This window comes from Sinocyclocheilus grahami, unplaced genomic scaffold, assembly GCF_001515645.1.
Source record: "Sinocyclocheilus grahami isolate Dianchi unplaced genomic scaffold, SAMN03320097.WGS_v1.1 scaffold371.1, whole genome shotgun sequence".
In the NCBI taxonomy this organism is placed as follows: domain Eukaryota; kingdom Metazoa; phylum Chordata; class Actinopteri; order Cypriniformes; family Cyprinidae; genus Sinocyclocheilus; species Sinocyclocheilus grahami.
The window spans coordinates 557,007-573,935 of NW_015505550.1; the positions used below are offsets into that span (position 1 = coordinate 557,007).

Consider the following 16,929-nt stretch of genomic DNA (forward strand, 5'->3'; position numbering starts at 1 on the left):
ACATTCTCGTTTCAAATAGTTTTAAAACTACACTTCATGACACAATAACAGTAATATTTTCAAAATGATGCGAATATATGGTGGTTGAAATACAATGCTGCGTGAACTCAACCAATCAGCATGCTCAGCGCCCAAGTCCCGCCCCCGAAAGTTCCAGACCTTTGAAAAAGTACTACCTTGCGAGCAGGGACTTTCTGATGGGCAATTTTTTACCCGGAACTTTATTTAGATCCTGGTTCCTGCGGTGGAAACCCACCGCGTACAGGCCCAAAAGTTCCTAGTTCCTGGGGAAAGTTCTTGCAGTGGAAACGCGGCTCTAGTTATCTTTCTTGGTGTGAATTTGCCTTAATTCAATCAGTGACTTGCAGTATTAAGAAGTCAACAATATTAACTTTTGAAGCAGCAAAAGAAATATAAAATTCAATATCATGAGCATGGCATGAAATAGTTTTTTTTTTAAAAACTGATGACAGCGAAACTCAACTAAACCTGTATTTGCCAGCCTGACATTGCAACATCCCCAATCATCCAAAATCATGAGTTTGGAACAGGGCTTTTTTTCATACAGCAAACAGCCGATAGTGTTTTAAGGGTACATTTGGTGACATTCATGGCACAGACTTAAACTTTTTTTTACTGAAACCTTGTAAGATAAGACTTAGGCTTGTTCTGGCAATTCTTGTACATTAGTTTTATGATGCCTATCTCAACAAATGGTAAAAATATGTGGTAGTGTGGGTACATTTTATCAGCTAATCTTACTGCAAATCAATCTTACAAGCATGGCCTATAAAGTGTTAAGAGATTCTAAGCTTCTTGCTTGTACCAAATCTGATAAGAATAAAATGTATAGAACCTGAACATGAAGAGAGATAAAAGCACACTGTGCTCACAGACCAAGCCTTATATTTTCCTGTCTGAAATGGCATCATTCATAAGGTTGGATTAGAGGGTGCTTTAGGGCTGTGCGATTAATCGAAATCGCGATTTGAGATGTTGCGATCTGTCGGGTCATTTCAGCCACTTGATCTGAAGTAGTGCATGAAGTAGAGATCGCTTTGAATCTTTGAGTTTTTTCTTTTTCGAGTAAAAATACATTGTGCTTGACGTACTCACGGAAAAGTCTGATTTACGTTTCTCATTTCGCGGTTTACTCCAGCTGTTGAGAAATACTGCGTTTCAGTCGCTGGAATTTAAACCCAATACTGACATCTACTGGACATGTTGAGCCAGTGCATGTGCCTCACTGAGATGAGTGCAGAAAGGTCCTGATGCAGTATGACTCACTGAAACAAGTGGAACCTTCAGAAGAACAGAGCCTTCTCTTTGGTTGATACATTGGCCTACTGAAATATGTTTTGTTAAAAAAAAGCATTCATGGCACAAATCCCATGTTTTGTTCATCTAACATAAAATGAAGTTAGCATGAAAAGGAATTAGTTTTAAACACATCAGCACAGCCAGCAGCAATTACAGCTGTGAGGTTTTTTTTTCATTTCTTTCATTTAGACTGGATTTTTGTTTGGTTTTCCATGCAAATTCTGTGCCAGCTCTGCCAAATGTGATGGAGAGTGTGGGTGGACAGCAATTTGTTTGCAGGTCAGACATATTTTCAGTTGTATTAAAATCTGAGTTATTCCAGATTTCAAACCCTGTCAAGTCACATTTATTTGTATAGCGCTTTATATTCAATATATATTCAAAGCAGCTTCACGGAGGTAAACAGGAAACTAAAAGTGAAAATACAAGCAAAAATTGATCAAATATGAAATTCCTTCAATTTCAGCTTGAAAGCAGTTCTACAGAATATAATTGGCATTAATCAGCTCAATGTATGTCAGTGTTGATTCAATTTAAATTTAGTTGAAACATTCAATTCAGCTATAAAGCAGCTCAAGAGAGGACAATGGTATCATTATTCATCTCAAGTCAGTTCAATGCTGATTCAGTTCAGTTCAATGAAAGTGTTGATATCTATATCAATATCAAAACAAACTCAATTCAGCTATAAAGCAGCCCAACAGAAGACAATAACGTAATTATTCAGCTCACTTTAGGTCGATGATGATTCAGTTCAGTTCAATGTGTCAGTGTTGCAAAGCTGGTCAATTATGAAATGACTTATAGGCAGCTCAGTTCAATTGTTTTGTTCTCATACGATAATGTCAGTACAGTCAAATCAATAATTATCCAGCTCAGTTCAATTGTTTTGTTCTCATACGATAATGTCAGTACAGTCAAATCAATAATTATCCAGCTCAGTTCAATTGTTTTGTTCTCATACGATAATGTCAGTACAGTCAAATCAATAATTATCCAGCTCAGTTCAATTGTTTTGTTCTCATACGATAATGTCAGTACAGTCAAATCAATAAAGTTCAATTGTTTTGTTCTCATACGATAATGTCAGTACAGTCAAATCAATAATTATCCAGCTCAGTTCAATTGTTTTGTTCTCATACGATAATGTCAGTACAGTCAAATCAATAATTATCCAGCTCAGTTCAATTGTTTTGTTCTCATACGATAATGTCAGTACAGTCAAATCAATAATTATCCAGCTCAGTTCAATTGTTTTGTTCTCATATGATTATGTAAGTACAGTCAAATCAATCATTTTTCATCAATGTTAATTATTTTAAGCCCCCTAAGACATTAAACCAAAGCCTTTGCTTGTGCTTTGGATCATTGTCCTATTGTTCTGTGCTTTAAAGGCCAAAGATCTTTACTTTGAGGTCTTCCAGAATAAGCTTTCAGGCTTTGTGTCATGGTTACATGGGTACATGGTTATGACACAATGTTGGTCTTTCGTAGTTCTCCCCATATGACAAAACCGAAGTGTTTTTTTGTTGTTGTTTTTTTGCAATAGATGATATTGTGTTCATAGAAAGGATTTGGATAAAGTTTCTCAAGCAGCATCTTGGTCTTCATGTTGGCCAAGCAGATATGTGCTGATTTTATTTGGGAGTCCTGAGTTATCTTTATCAAGTTATTGTATAATTAAGTGATTGACCAGAGGTGAATTTAAATGGACACATTAGATACTTTGCTAATGAATTTAATTTAATAACTGTATTTCAGTTATTTATTTCACGTTCCACTCATTGTAGAGAGGACTGTGAAGAAAAATCCCATATATGTTTTAATTTGACATAAGATATAATGCACTCTACTTATGATTAGATGATAAGATTTTTAGAAACATTATGATTTCATTATGACAATTATTGGAAATATATTAAATAAAGCTATAAATTATACAAAAAAATATCCACAAGGTTTTGGACTCTGTTAACACTCTGAAAGATCCTTTTACCTCTCAGCTTTCAATATCAGCATTAGTTTGCTTGTTGAAAGCACACTGTTTATTCTAACAATGGAAGCAGGTGCATCAGCACACTGATTGTCTGTGCCCTTTATCCTATGGATAAAGCACAGTTGGTGCCTTTTTACATTTTCCAGAATCAGTTCTCTCATTTACCTGTGCAATAGTGCAGCAAGTCACGCTATTACTAATAGGCTATTCTAAAATATCACTAATAAACCTTTGATCTTTAATCAAAGGTTTATTGGTGATATTTTAGAATAGAATTGTTCACCCATTGAATAGTTCACCCACAAATGACAATTTGCTGAAAGATCTGCTGAAAGAACTATATAGCCTACAAAGGCTTCAGATTAGAAGAGTCATGGAAAAGTCATGCAAACTGAACTTTGATTTAATATTCAACATTTTATGAGACTCAATCAGATGCGAGGATGAAAATAAACCCCTGCAGTTTGGAGCAGTTTAGTATGATTTATTCTTCAGAGGGTTTTGCTATATGTGCTGAGAATCACTCATTTATGTTTTATTTGGACCAACAAAAATAACAGCGTAAAAAAAAAAAAAAATTGCTGAAAATGTACTTGCCCTCGGGCCATCCAAGATGTAGATGAGTTTGTTTCTTCATCCGAACAGATTTTGAGAAATTTAGCATTACATCACTTGTTCACCAGTGATACACTGCAGTGAGTGGGTGCCGTCAGAATGAGAGTTCAAACAGTTGATAAAAACATCATAATAATCCACAAGTAATCCACACCACTGCAGTCCATCAGATAACATCTTGTGAAATGAAAAGCTGCATGTTTTTTCAAGAAACAAATCCGTCATTAAAGTTTTAAGTTTAAACCATCACTTCTGTCCTAAATAAATGCCCATAATCCATTATTAATATAATAACATAATAATATCCCTTGTTTTCCTCTCACATTAAAATCCACTGACATATTTGTTAAGAAATGTCTTGGACTGTTTTTGCTTGTAAATGGTGCTTGATCATGTGCATAGTTCTCTTTTGATTCAGATGAGACTTTTTTTCACCAAAGAAAGAAATATTGTGAATAGAGGACACATATTTTAGCTGGAAGCAACAGTTTGAAGTAAAAAATGTCTCAATGATGGATTTGTTTATTAAATACATACAGATTTTCACTTCACAAGACATTGATGGACTGGAGTCGTGTGGAATACTTGTGGATTACTGTTGCTTTTATCAGCTGTTTGGACTCACAGTCTGACGGCACCCATTTCATTTCAGTGGATCCATTGGTAAACGAGTGGTGCAATGCTACATTTAACAAAATCTCTTTTGATGAAGAAACATAATTTACAGTTTGGATGGCCTAATGGTTGGGTAAATGATTTTTGTTATCATGTTTTTTTACACTAATACTTTTGTTTGTCTAAATAAGACATTCCTATGAGTGATTCTCAGCACATATACCAACACCCTTGAAGAATCAATCATGCTAAACTGCACTGTTTACACCATTAAAACCATTTTAACTAAGCCTTTGCTTCTTGTGCTTAGGTAACCAAGGCCAGTGATGATTGGTATTGTAAATTGCAAGTGGATGTGCTGTTATATTATTATATGTTTTAATTTGATTTCAATATAATTCCATGGTTGAACCTGAATTATATTATGAAGGACAAGTATAAATGACCACTCACCAAACTTTACTGTCAAAAAATATCTTGCAGTTGTTAGTGCAAGTGTTTTCAATCTTATATGTCGACCACGAGGGGGTGCTGTAGTAATAGTTCTTAATGTAATGGTGTTACGTTGTTTCCTAATTACTCAAATCATTGAGTATTGAGTATCAAGTCATACTCAAATCGACATTGTGTATTAGCCTATGTTTGAGTGTTGGGCCCTGTACGCATGTCAGAATGAAGAGCAGCTCTGGCTCTTGTTTTCAAGTGGCAAACAATTGCTTCTTTCTTTCTTACTTACCATTGCCTATAAAATTTCAATAGTTCTCTGTTCTGAACAGATCAACTGAACATTTGCAGCCATGAGGCATTGTTCGATTTCAAACTTGTCAAACCAGTCTGCGATATAAATTTCCTCACAGAAGAAATACAATGAGTGAGACAGCAAGGACTAACGTGTCGAGGCGAATCAAGTCAAGTTACTAGAGGTAGATATAGGCAAGATATTCAAATAGAATAAACCTGGCGGCCATGTGCTCTTGAACAGGAAAGACAGGTGTCCTGTCGTCTGAACTCTTAGAAAGTAAAGATTCGTTAATTCCTGGAAACGATCCCTTAGAAAAGAACATTTTATTCACAACAACAATGAAAAGTGTCATTATGATTTATTTACGTATGCACGGTCTCCCTGTAGACCTCTTATAAAAAAGAATAATTTCGTAGAATAAGGGCAGGTGTGGCATATGATTGATTATGTGACCGCCAATCATATTTTAGGATTACACGTTGATCCCGCCCTTCTTTAGTTAACTGTCCAATCAAGAAACAGATTACTTCCGCTCGCCTGCCTCATTGAACGCAGATTGTACGACGAGGCGTTTTGCCTGGAATGAAAAACAGTTTGAACGTGAAGACCTACTCAAAGCCTGGGATATTGTACTCAAAATTCTTCATTTGTGCCTTTTGAAAGCAAAGTAGAGGCAACTTTTTTCCTCCGAGTGACTGCCCAAGAAGCTCAAGGCGTCTTACTGGACTTCCCGAACAAAATACACACAGCCCGAGTGAGTAAAAACAACTTATTTATCTTCAGGGACCACAAGCAAAACATTTACCCCGTTGTTTGTACATAAACGTGACAAAAAAAAATCTTAAATGTTTGGTCTTTGACGGGAGTGTCAAAAGAAGTTCTTTTGAAAACTCGAGTATTGACTTCTTTCATTGTTTTTTGTGTGTCCTGTTTTGCTCGAGCCAACGCTCGGGTGCACTTGACAGCGCGAGCTCTCCGGGTCAAGTGCACCCGATCGTTGAGCTAAACTGGACAAACAAAACAATGAAACGAGCCTACTATCCTTGAGGCATGGAAGAGATCGGCTTTATTTCAGCAGAGAGTGTTGACGCGGAGCTAGACACTGACATCAACGGGTGGGTTCGTCTTGAGCAACAGGGCAAACTCATCAGTCATCGTAAGTGCTCAACTGTTAGGGTTGGCTTGACATGCTCAATTAAGTATAATAAAGTGAATGTGTATCAGATCGTTTATATAATTTCACCTAGTGCTGATGCTTTTGGGTTGACAGTAGTGAAGCCATGTGCCATGTATAAAATGTAAACGTGTATATATGTATGTGTGTGCGCGCATGTATCTGTTTTTATTTATATATTATTATTGCTTTATTGTTGTTTTGCAATAAAATAACACAATTCAATAATGCTAGTTAAATTACATGTTTTTATTTTTTTATATACATTTCTTTCTTTTTTTATTTTTAGATTTATCTTGAATATCATATATTACAATATTCCTGTGTAATAAAAATTTATTTTTATACTCAAATAAGAATAAATGTTATTGTCTAGATCAGTGGTTCCCAACCCTGGTCCTGGAGGCACCCCAACACTGCACATTTTGCATGTCTCCTTTCTTTGACACGCCAAGGAGTCTCTACTAATGAGCTGATGATCTGAATCAGGTGTGTTTGATTAAGGAGACATGCAAAACGTGCAGTGTTTGGGTGCCTCCAGGACCAGGGTTGGGAACCACTGACCTAGATTGTATGTTTTGCAATTCCTGATCATGTGCATATGGTTAGTATTGGACATGCTGTAGTCTGTAACGTTTCTCAACATTAGTTGATAAGGCCTCTTGGCAAAACAGAAATGGTGCAAACCAGAATAAACTTTATTCTGCATTTCATTGCATGTTTTCATAACTTGGCCTTGAGGCTTCCGTAGGTTCAGCCCTCTGGGATCTTCCTTAGCAAACAGCCCATTGAAATGTAAAAGCAGTGTGATGGTTTATTCTCTGACCCAGAGCAAATGTGAAAGTCACAAAGTATTCAAGTAATGAAATGACAATGAACACACTCTGACACTTGTTCAAATAGATGCTGAGAGTTTTCGCAGTGTTGCTGCCCTGTGGCAAACGCTGGATACAGTGGTTTGTTTTGAGAATTGCGATCTGCTGTGTCAGATATCGCTGCTCAGAAGTGCCCTGTCTGCACTCTCTCTGACTCCCCACTTCTTGACCTCTTTACACACACTCACTCACTCATCGTCTTGCAGTGTCAGTTGACAGGCTAATGTTACATTCCATGTCCTGATCATTCCCTCTTTTGACGGCTGTAACCTTTTAAAGTGCAAGTAATTAAACGAGAGGGAACACGATGCGTTATGTGATTTTAACTAAAGTCCTTCGAGATCAGTTAGCATATCTCTTTTCTGAGTTCAGAATGCAGAGAATTCCCTATCCCTTTGGATTCCATGTCTAATGTGTACTGACAGGAGGGAATGTATTCTTTGGAGGTCCTGCGGGATTAGTGAAATATGAAATACTGAACACACCCACTTGAAATGGAGAAGAAATTTCTGGTGGGTTAAACTGAGGTGATGTGAATGGATCATTTCAGTTCATCACCTGTTTATGGGTCTAAAACAAAGCTTGTCTTGTAAACACATGAACTGGTCTTACTGTGTGATCATCAAACTGTGATCACATGGCTTTTAATACAAACATTAGACTCAGAAAATATTTACACTAGGCATAATGCATTTTTCCTGATTGTATAGCTATCATGACCATGTTTAAATGCCCTCCAAGATGCATTTGAGCATAGAAAACGTCAGGTGGTGGTTTGAGATTCATACAAGATGCGGCTCAGCCAAGTGTAAGTGCATCTGGCTGTTTAGGTTAGATAAACTTTAGTTCTCTCAAACATAATTGTTATCATACGAAAAGTTAAGAAACCTGCAATCCACATTCAAGTAGAAGAAACTGTTCAACAGAACATGTAGCTGCCTTGTCTGGTTTATGATAGACACAGGAACAGAAGATTGAATTTGTATTCTTTTTGCATGATGTACTTAATGGTCAATTTATAAATGCAACGTACATATCCATTCCGATAGGAATCTGATTGTTCAAGGTGCTCGAAGTGACCAAGTGTAAATGCCTCAAACTGTTTTAGATGTTTTGCTAATGCTATCAGTAACATTGTGTTTGCCAAAGAGCTTGAAACTATTTTCACTCAGAAATTCCTAGTAAATTTCACAACTACAAAGAAACGGCAAGGAGTATTGAGGGAATGAGGAAGACATTTCCTATCAAAATAAGGCTTGAACATGATACACCCTCATACACGGTTTGATGTAACCATGTGGCTCCTCAGCTTTTAGAGGCAGAGCAGCATCAACAACAGCACTAACTAATTCAGTGAGGTTGTCAGGCAACCTACTCTGTGCAAAATAAAAGATGAGAAGCAGAGGAAGGACTGCATATTGATGCAGTAAGTGTTGCTGGCAGAAGTCTTGGTAGTAGCAACTAGCAAGTTTCATTAGTCTGGTAACTGCGGTCTCTCTCTTTCTCTGTCTGTGTGTGTTTGTGGAGGAGGTCATCTAAACTGCAGTGGTAGAACAGGTGTCTAATGTCTGGGTGTTAGCTGGCCCAGTGTGTGTCCCAGCATTACTGGCATTCCTGTGCTGTTGTTTCTGTAATGGTGAGGTCGAAGCTGAGGGAAGAGAGGTCTTGGAATGTGATGTGAGAAGTTTTGAGCTGCAGCAAATACAGTAATTAGCGTCTGCTTTAAATGACAGTTAAAATATATTGTTTTTCATGGGTAGATTTATAAAAATTTAAATAAGTGTTTAAAGTTTCCATGGTCCTGAAAAACCTAGAAATATCAAGGAATTTCACAAGTGTGTCTTTTTACAGGCATGTAAAAGTGACAATATATTTTTTATTTTATTTTTATATGCAATATATACTCCTATTATTATACAGTATTTAAAAAATATATATTAATATAGTCAATACATTTCTAATTCTATTATATTTCTTATTTTTAAATGTATAATCGGGCTATACGCTTACTTTTCTTTTTAGGAGCGCTAGTGCTATCAAAATGGGGGCAAGACCCTTTTGGGGTAGGGGCGTGTTTGTTTTGTTGATTTCAAATATCAACATTGGCTACCAGAAATCGCTTACCCTGCCTTTAATTCTTGTGCCTGAAAAAAATGATGGTCTAATTCTCTGAATTTTGGTGCTTTATTAAAGCAAGTTTTAAATCTATGATAAGTGCGGTGGCCTTAGTTCCCCATCATTAACTGAGCGGGAAGTAAGTGAGCAGTTCAGTCGTTTAGCAGAATGTGGTGTGAAGGTCATACTCCGCAGAGCACTGTTAGCAATAATACAATTGTCATCACTATATCTTGCAGTGTGTCAAAGCTCAGGTGTTCATTTCGAAGACCTCTGCTGCTTTTAGACTAGAGCATCTGAATCAGTGGTTCAGTTCTGCTGACATGTACATTATACCACAGATCTGCTGCATATTCCCCATCTGGCCATCCTGTGTCTGTTATTCATTGTACACTAATACTTACAGATCAGAAAATGTTGCACTGCCATTGCTGTTTAACAGCCATTTCAGATCGATCACTGCGAGTTCAAACTCATTTTGGGAGCAAGAAAATAGTGGCAGCATACATACAAAATTCACCTCTTAAGGTCATCACTAGAACTTGACTTGATATATGTACTTCTGTACTGCAGACTGGTCTCTGCCTCTTCAGCACTTCCTGTGAAAGCTGAGCCCAGGCAGGCTATAAAGGTTAATTCTGCTTTTTGAGACATGAAGGAGGCTGATGCAACTTGTACAATAAGCTCTTGAAAAGGAAATTAGTATGTTGTGAAGGCTCTGATGCCACATACTCATGATCAAGTTCAAGACTTCTTTCTGATGGAAGTTGAAGCTTTTGGAGAGTTTAGTATGTTGGGATGAGCTTGTGTAACATTGGCAGAGATGTCACATGTGTTTGTATCCCAGTTTGTTTTATTGATGAGAGTTTTCCCATGGACTGTTTCATGCATCGTAACCAACCTCCTCTCTGCTCGGCACTACTTTTAATAATTTAGTGATATCATGGTGAAGAATGGAGGAACAACACTAAAATAACCCAGTTACTCTGTAAACCTCCATTTGGGTCTATGGAATAGTTCACCCAAAAACAAACATTCTGTTATTATTTACTCATGTGATTCCAAAACTGTATGACTTTCTTCTGCGGAACATAAATGAAATAAATTTCCAATTATTCAAAATATCTTTTGTGTTCTGCAGAAGTCATAGTTTTTAAATGACATGAGGGCAAGTAAGTGATGATTAGTGCTATAATTGGATTTCTTATCTTAAATTAAGTTTTAGTAACTTGATAAAATTCTTTCTTTCTCTCTCTCGCGCTCTCTCTCTCTCTTTCTTTCTGCAGTGACAGAGCTGCTGGTGTTTAATGTTGCTATGTTTGACATTTAAAAATTTCTGTTGTTGAAGTTTTTGCGGTTACCATTGTGCTGAAGAGTAGACTACATGAAGGTAAACACTATAGGCAGACCAATTTTATGTCGTGGGTCTCCAGTTGTGTTCCTGGAGGATCACTGTCCTGTAGAGTTTAGCTCTAACCCTCATTAAACACACCTGAATCAAGCTAATCAAAGTCTCCAGACTCACTAGAGACTTCCAAACAAGTGTGTTGGAGCTGATTGGAGCTAAACTCCGCAGGACGTTGGCCCTTTAGGAGCATGATTGGACACCCCTTCCTAGATGTAAAATAAATTAAAATTGTATTGGCTTAACTTAGGTAGGTGTGTGTGTGTGTGTGTGTGTGTGTAAAAGACCAACATTCATAAGCTGCATTTACTTGGTAGATCCTGTTGGTGTTAGAATTGCTTCAAGTTGAATTAACTTGAAAAGTGTGATGCAAAAATGGTGCATGTAAATCCAACAAACCATGCATGAATGCTTGAAGCATTCATTTTGAATGTATTTTGTGACGGTATGTTTTTCTACGTATGTCAGTAATGTCTTGTCCTGTCTGTACTTTTACCTTCTTCTGTCTTCTGCTCTGCAGCCCTGCACAACTAAAGTTTTGCAGTCTGCCTTTGCGCTCCATTCGGAATCCTGGCATTAATAATGGCTAGGGATGTAACTATTCACTCAACTCACGATTCGATTCACGATTTTGATTTCACGATTCGATTCACAATTATTATAATTTGTTTAACAAAATTAGATTTAAGACAAATTATAAATTAAATGTGTCCTTTTGTTATTGCTTGGACAAAATGCTGCACATTTCTTTGTGAAATTGATAATACTATAATAATATACTAATATAGCACTTGCATATTACTGCTCTTTTGTTGGTTTTGATTGCTTCTATTGTCCTCATTTGTAAATCGCTTTGGATAAAAGCTTCTGCTAAATTACAAAATTTAAATATAATGTAAATGTAAATAACAAAACGAAATTGAAATTTTAAAACAAGCCCCAAATCAAATAAATAAGTAACACAAATAAAATAAATATCTTCATATAAACAAAATAAGGCTTTGTCTGTGCTCTTTCCTTTTAAAATTAGAGGCAACCACTGCATTTTAATCTGGATCCAAACAAAGATGCTGCATACATGCAACATGAGCAGTTTTTAAACTACATTAGATTGTATAGTTTCGAAATTTGATGCAAAAACAGAATGGTTTGACTTCAGTTTTGTGAAACTATAAATAAGAATATCTGCATGAAACCGCAAAGCTGAATGAGATTCAGATTCACTCTCTGCCAGCAGGCGGCGCTTAAAGCGTTTCCTGGTTTCCGCTGTAAACAAAGCAGCGCTGAACTTATGAACTTTAATATGCATTATACAGAGGCAAGATGAAAAGGAAAAAATACCATCTAAACTTTTCTAAAGGCAGTAAGTTCCCCTCAGACATGCGTTCATATAAACTCCTACACCTAAATGAATCAACCGATTTCATCGTCACCTATTTAAATCGATTTTCAACCGGCTCGCAGTTAATCGTTACATCCCTAATAATGGCAACATTTCACATGGTGTCTTATTCTTCTCATCTGTAAGGGAAACAGGTCAATTTAGCTCAAAGGGAATAATTTAAGATTTTAAAGGGGACTCCACCATTAATATGCAAGGGAATTAGGACAGAATCACTGTTTTACAGCTGCCCTAATGTCAAAGCGATTTTAGCTGGTGATTTTGACTGATTTCTTGCATTTCCACGTGTAATTTACATCTTTGGTAGTGGTCGACCGATATATCGCCAAGGCCGGTATATTGGCCGATATTTGGCATTTTTTAAATATCGGCATCGGCCGATAAGTTTTCCTGTTTGGCTGATGCGTTCCTGATCCGAATCGTGTTTAAATGATTTAAACAGCCATTCAGATTTGTGTATTTGCTATGATGTTCATCACCGCGCCAAATACTTAAATATTTAGACTTAATAGGCTATTTTCAAACTTTTTTTACATTTTAATCTGGACTACAACATGCCCTAGATATTGTTTGAAAGTCACACTTTACATTAGGGCTTCATTAGTTAACATTTGTTAATTCATTAGTTAACATAAACTGCCAATGAAAAATTCTTCTGAACATTCATTAATCTTAGGTATTCCAATATTTAATAACAGGTTGTTAAAATCGAAAGTTGCAACAGTGTTATTTAATGAGCTAACATGAACTAAGACTTTGTTTTTTTTTAAACGAAGATTAATAACTTCTGTAGCAAATGTAGCTATTGCTCATTGTGAATGTTAATGCATTAACTAAGGTTAACTAATGAGGTCTTATTGTAAAGTGATACCTATTGGTCTTTATAGTTCTTTTGCACTTTAATCGGTGTAAAACTTTTAACTTTATACATTTTTCTGTATTGCTTTTATAGCATTTAAATGTTCACTTATATTTGTTATAAGAAAAAAGTTATTAAACATGTTATACTGTATTATGACAGCATGTTTTTTGAAAACTAAATTTCAATACCGTGATAATACCGCATACCGTGATAAAAGCATTAGCAATTAATCGCAACATGAAAATTTGACACCGGCATAGCCCTATTAGTAATAGAAAGGCAAACATTATAATACTTTCTTGTTTGCCGTCAGCATTCAGCAAATACGCATTTATGCCATTTAAACAAATCTTTGAATGTCTACTAAACATCTAATTTCAAAAACCTTGCAAACTTAGTCGGAACCAGTTGTGAGATCTTGTGACGTGTGCATGTGTATCCTGCATTATTGCATGTTCTCTGTGTGACGGTCGGTCTGTGCGAATTGAATGCTGACAGGAGTAGAGTTCAGCTTCACTGGAGATGCGTGATTGACAAACATTTAAACTCGTTATTTTAAATTATGCTGCGCTTTATGCATTTGTCCACTGTCATAGTCATGTCATTTTCACTGTGTGCTGTATGTAAAATGAGTGTTACCTTATTTTTATTTGAAAAAATGATTAATGCACACAAATTTCCCAGAATACTGAGTGCCCTGTTGGTTACAGTGTTTACTTCCTTTTTAATTATATTTTTATTAAATATTTATTTATTTGTGAAAAATACTTTGTCATCTAAAGTATAAGTATGTTTATTTAACACATTTATTTTTAACCAATTTTCAAATGATTTCAAATTTCTTAATTATTAATTGAAATAAATAATTATATGGGCCATCGGCCACATGACTTTCCAAGATATCGGCATCGGCTGTCAAAAAACCAATATTGGTCGACCACTAATCTTTGATAATGACTGTGTAAAATGTGAGATTTTTCAGCATTAAGGTATGTTCACATTTACCATTGTTCATTTGAATTTTCACAGGCGCAATCCAGTCATTTCATTAGGAGTCCACGTGATTGGGAATTTCACGTTAGCTTGCTACTTCAATGTCAGTGGATCTAAAGCAGATTGGTTTATTTGATTAATTGGTTAATTAATCCTAAATGAGTTTATCTGATTTAATAAGCCAAATTTTGTTGCATTGCAATCATCTCGTAATAAAAGGTGACAAGCAGCACAAATGCTTTAAAGGTCCCATGGCATGAAAATGTCATTTTATGAGGTTTTTCAACATTAATATGAGTTCCCCTAGCCGGCCTACGGTCCCCCAGTGCCTAGAAATGGCGATAGGTGTAAACCGAGCCCTGGGTATCCTGCTTCGCCTTTGAGAAAATGAAAGCTCAGATGGCCCAATCTGGAATCTTCCCTTTATGTCGTCATACGGGGAAAGGTTACCTCCCCTTTCTCTGCTTTGCCCGCCCAGAGAATTTGGCCCGCCCATGAGAAAATGAGCTACTACCGTGCGAGGCGAGCGCAGTATTTTTTTTTTTTCCTCGAGAGACATCATGGCTTGCAAATGAGCGAAGCATGGCAGTTGCCCCGCCTCTCTCCTCCTCATTAGCATTTAAAGCTACAGACACAGAAATGGCACATCCTAAGGAAAGCTCATTGTGGGACTGGCTCGTAGTGGCTGAAATTCTGCACCAAGGCTGAATTTCGGGAAAGAGACTTCGGATACAGTACTAGGGACCACTTAGGCCTATATAAAAGCATCTAAAAAGCAGCATGTCATGGGACCTGGTGTAATGATAGCATGGGTGTGAGGAAGGCCAGGCCCTCTGAGCAGGAGACAAGGATAAATTGCTGGAAGACAATGCTATACTTGTAAGATCAAAATCAATAGAAACGTGAGAATGCAGATAGGAGAGGATGGCAAGGGAGGGAAAGGAAGTGAAGCTGAATAAAAGCTCTGATTGTGTTACTCTCTTCCACTCAGATTTGGGTGAGTAGTTCTCATTCAAAAAATACAGTGGCTCTGAAACTCCCTGCAGCCAGTGCTCTCTTTGTTTAAACCTCTCTAAGACAAAGGAGTCCATTATAAAGAAGGGGGACTAACGCGCACACATCTATTGCTCCCTTTCTGTCTTTCTCATAGTTTAGACAATGTGGCTGTCAAACAGTCACCTCATAAGAGCGCACTACTGTAGACCACTGTCCCGGTTTACAGCGTCAGAGAGGTTGTGTAGCTGTTTTGACCTCATTTATGTGTTCTGAGCTATTGTGGGCTTTTCCCATGGCACATAAGTGCTGAGTTCCAGTTTAAGCCCTCAGAGGGTCTGAAACTAAATTGCATCCCTCTTTCAGACCAGTGCATTATTGAGCACAGCTATTATAGAAAGCTTGTGGATGTCATAATTTTTATTCCATTTTTAGGTAGATAAAGTGCATCTTCCACTTCTTCTTTGGTCCCACAATTCTGGGTTTTGCACAATTTTTAAAGTCAACATGAAATCAAAACTGCTGCTATATACATTTCTAGTACAAGTCTTATTGTGAATTAATTGTGAGGATCGTTGCATGTTATTTTGAGAGAATAAAAGTTTGTAGTATTTCATTGAAACAGTTCTGCCTGTGAAGCAACAATTTGTCTGGTGTGATGTCACCAACCTTATTATTGGGTTGCTTGTTTACTTATGAATGAACCTCTTTTCTTTACTCGCTGTGTAGTTTTTCAGCTAAGATGATGTAAGTGACTAGACACCAAACATCTTGTCTGATCTTGCCCAGTTATTTGGAAACTGTATGTTGTTGTTTCTGTATTGGGTATGTCCTTCTCTCACATACACTTGCAACCAGACTCTAGTTTTGGTGTTTCTATAAACAGCTACTGGCTTTAGTTCAGATGCACTAATGTTTGTTCCATATCAAGTGCTGTTGAACTTCTGAAAAGGCCAATACAAGACCTCAATAAACCGCTGCTCTCTAAAAAGGTAGAGATCAATGTCTAATGGCTTTGTACTAATCACCTGAAATGACATACAACTATCCAGTGGCAAGATATGGTAAAAAAAATTTTTTAAAGGTTAAAATGACTGAAATTATAATAATACTTATTTATAAATTAATTTTACAAACACTTAATATCTGCCCAACCCTGGCATTAGACCTAAAGTATTGGTTGGCTCAGTATTTGCTTTAGAGTCAATATAACAATTATGACCTTATTTCTTGTTATGGGATATTTTATTTCACAATAACGATATAAATCTTAATATAGTTAATGTTATTTTATTTAATTTTTGTAATTAAAATAAGAACAAAGAAACAAAAAAACAATAGGACAAACACAATAAAACAAAGATACACAATTAAATAAACCAAGTTCCTCTTCAGGAACTCGAGCTGCGTCGGAGGACGCTTTGGGAACGCCCTTCAGTGTGACCGGCTCTAAAAGCGTGACGGGAGAGAGACAGAGTGTGATTATGGCATCCAGTGTTTCCCCTAGGTTTACGGCTTTGGGGGGGGTAGATTCCGTTTTCTTTTTAATGGTTAAATCACATTTTATTAATCAAAAAGCATGTCGAATTAATTAAAATCATGAAACTTAAACAATTTAACATCAATTTATGAATTTTTTGCTCAGAAATTCTGTGTTGTGTATTTACATTTTGTTTTAAGACATAAAACATTCATTTAATCTATCTTAAGTAATGAAAATTAAATGTAATTTTTTGGAAAATAAAGGTCATTTAATATTACAATTAAAACATTGAAGAAATATTGAATGCTTATTCCTTAAAAATAAGGTTTTAATAATTTT

At 36.4% G+C, this 16,929-nt stretch overlaps 1 long non-coding RNA gene across 1 annotated transcript in view; it reads left to right on the forward strand.

The window, feature by feature from the left end:
* Positions 1-5,831: 5,831 nt before the first annotated feature.
* LOC107549413 (uncharacterized) overlaps positions 5,832-16,929 on the forward strand; it is a 38,948-nt gene continuing 27,850 nt past the window's right edge. Inside the window, exon 1 of the long non-coding RNA XR_001604558.1 lies at positions 5,832-6,042. This is a non-coding gene — a long non-coding RNA (uncharacterized lncRNA). The remainder of the gene's footprint in view (positions 6,043-16,929) is intronic.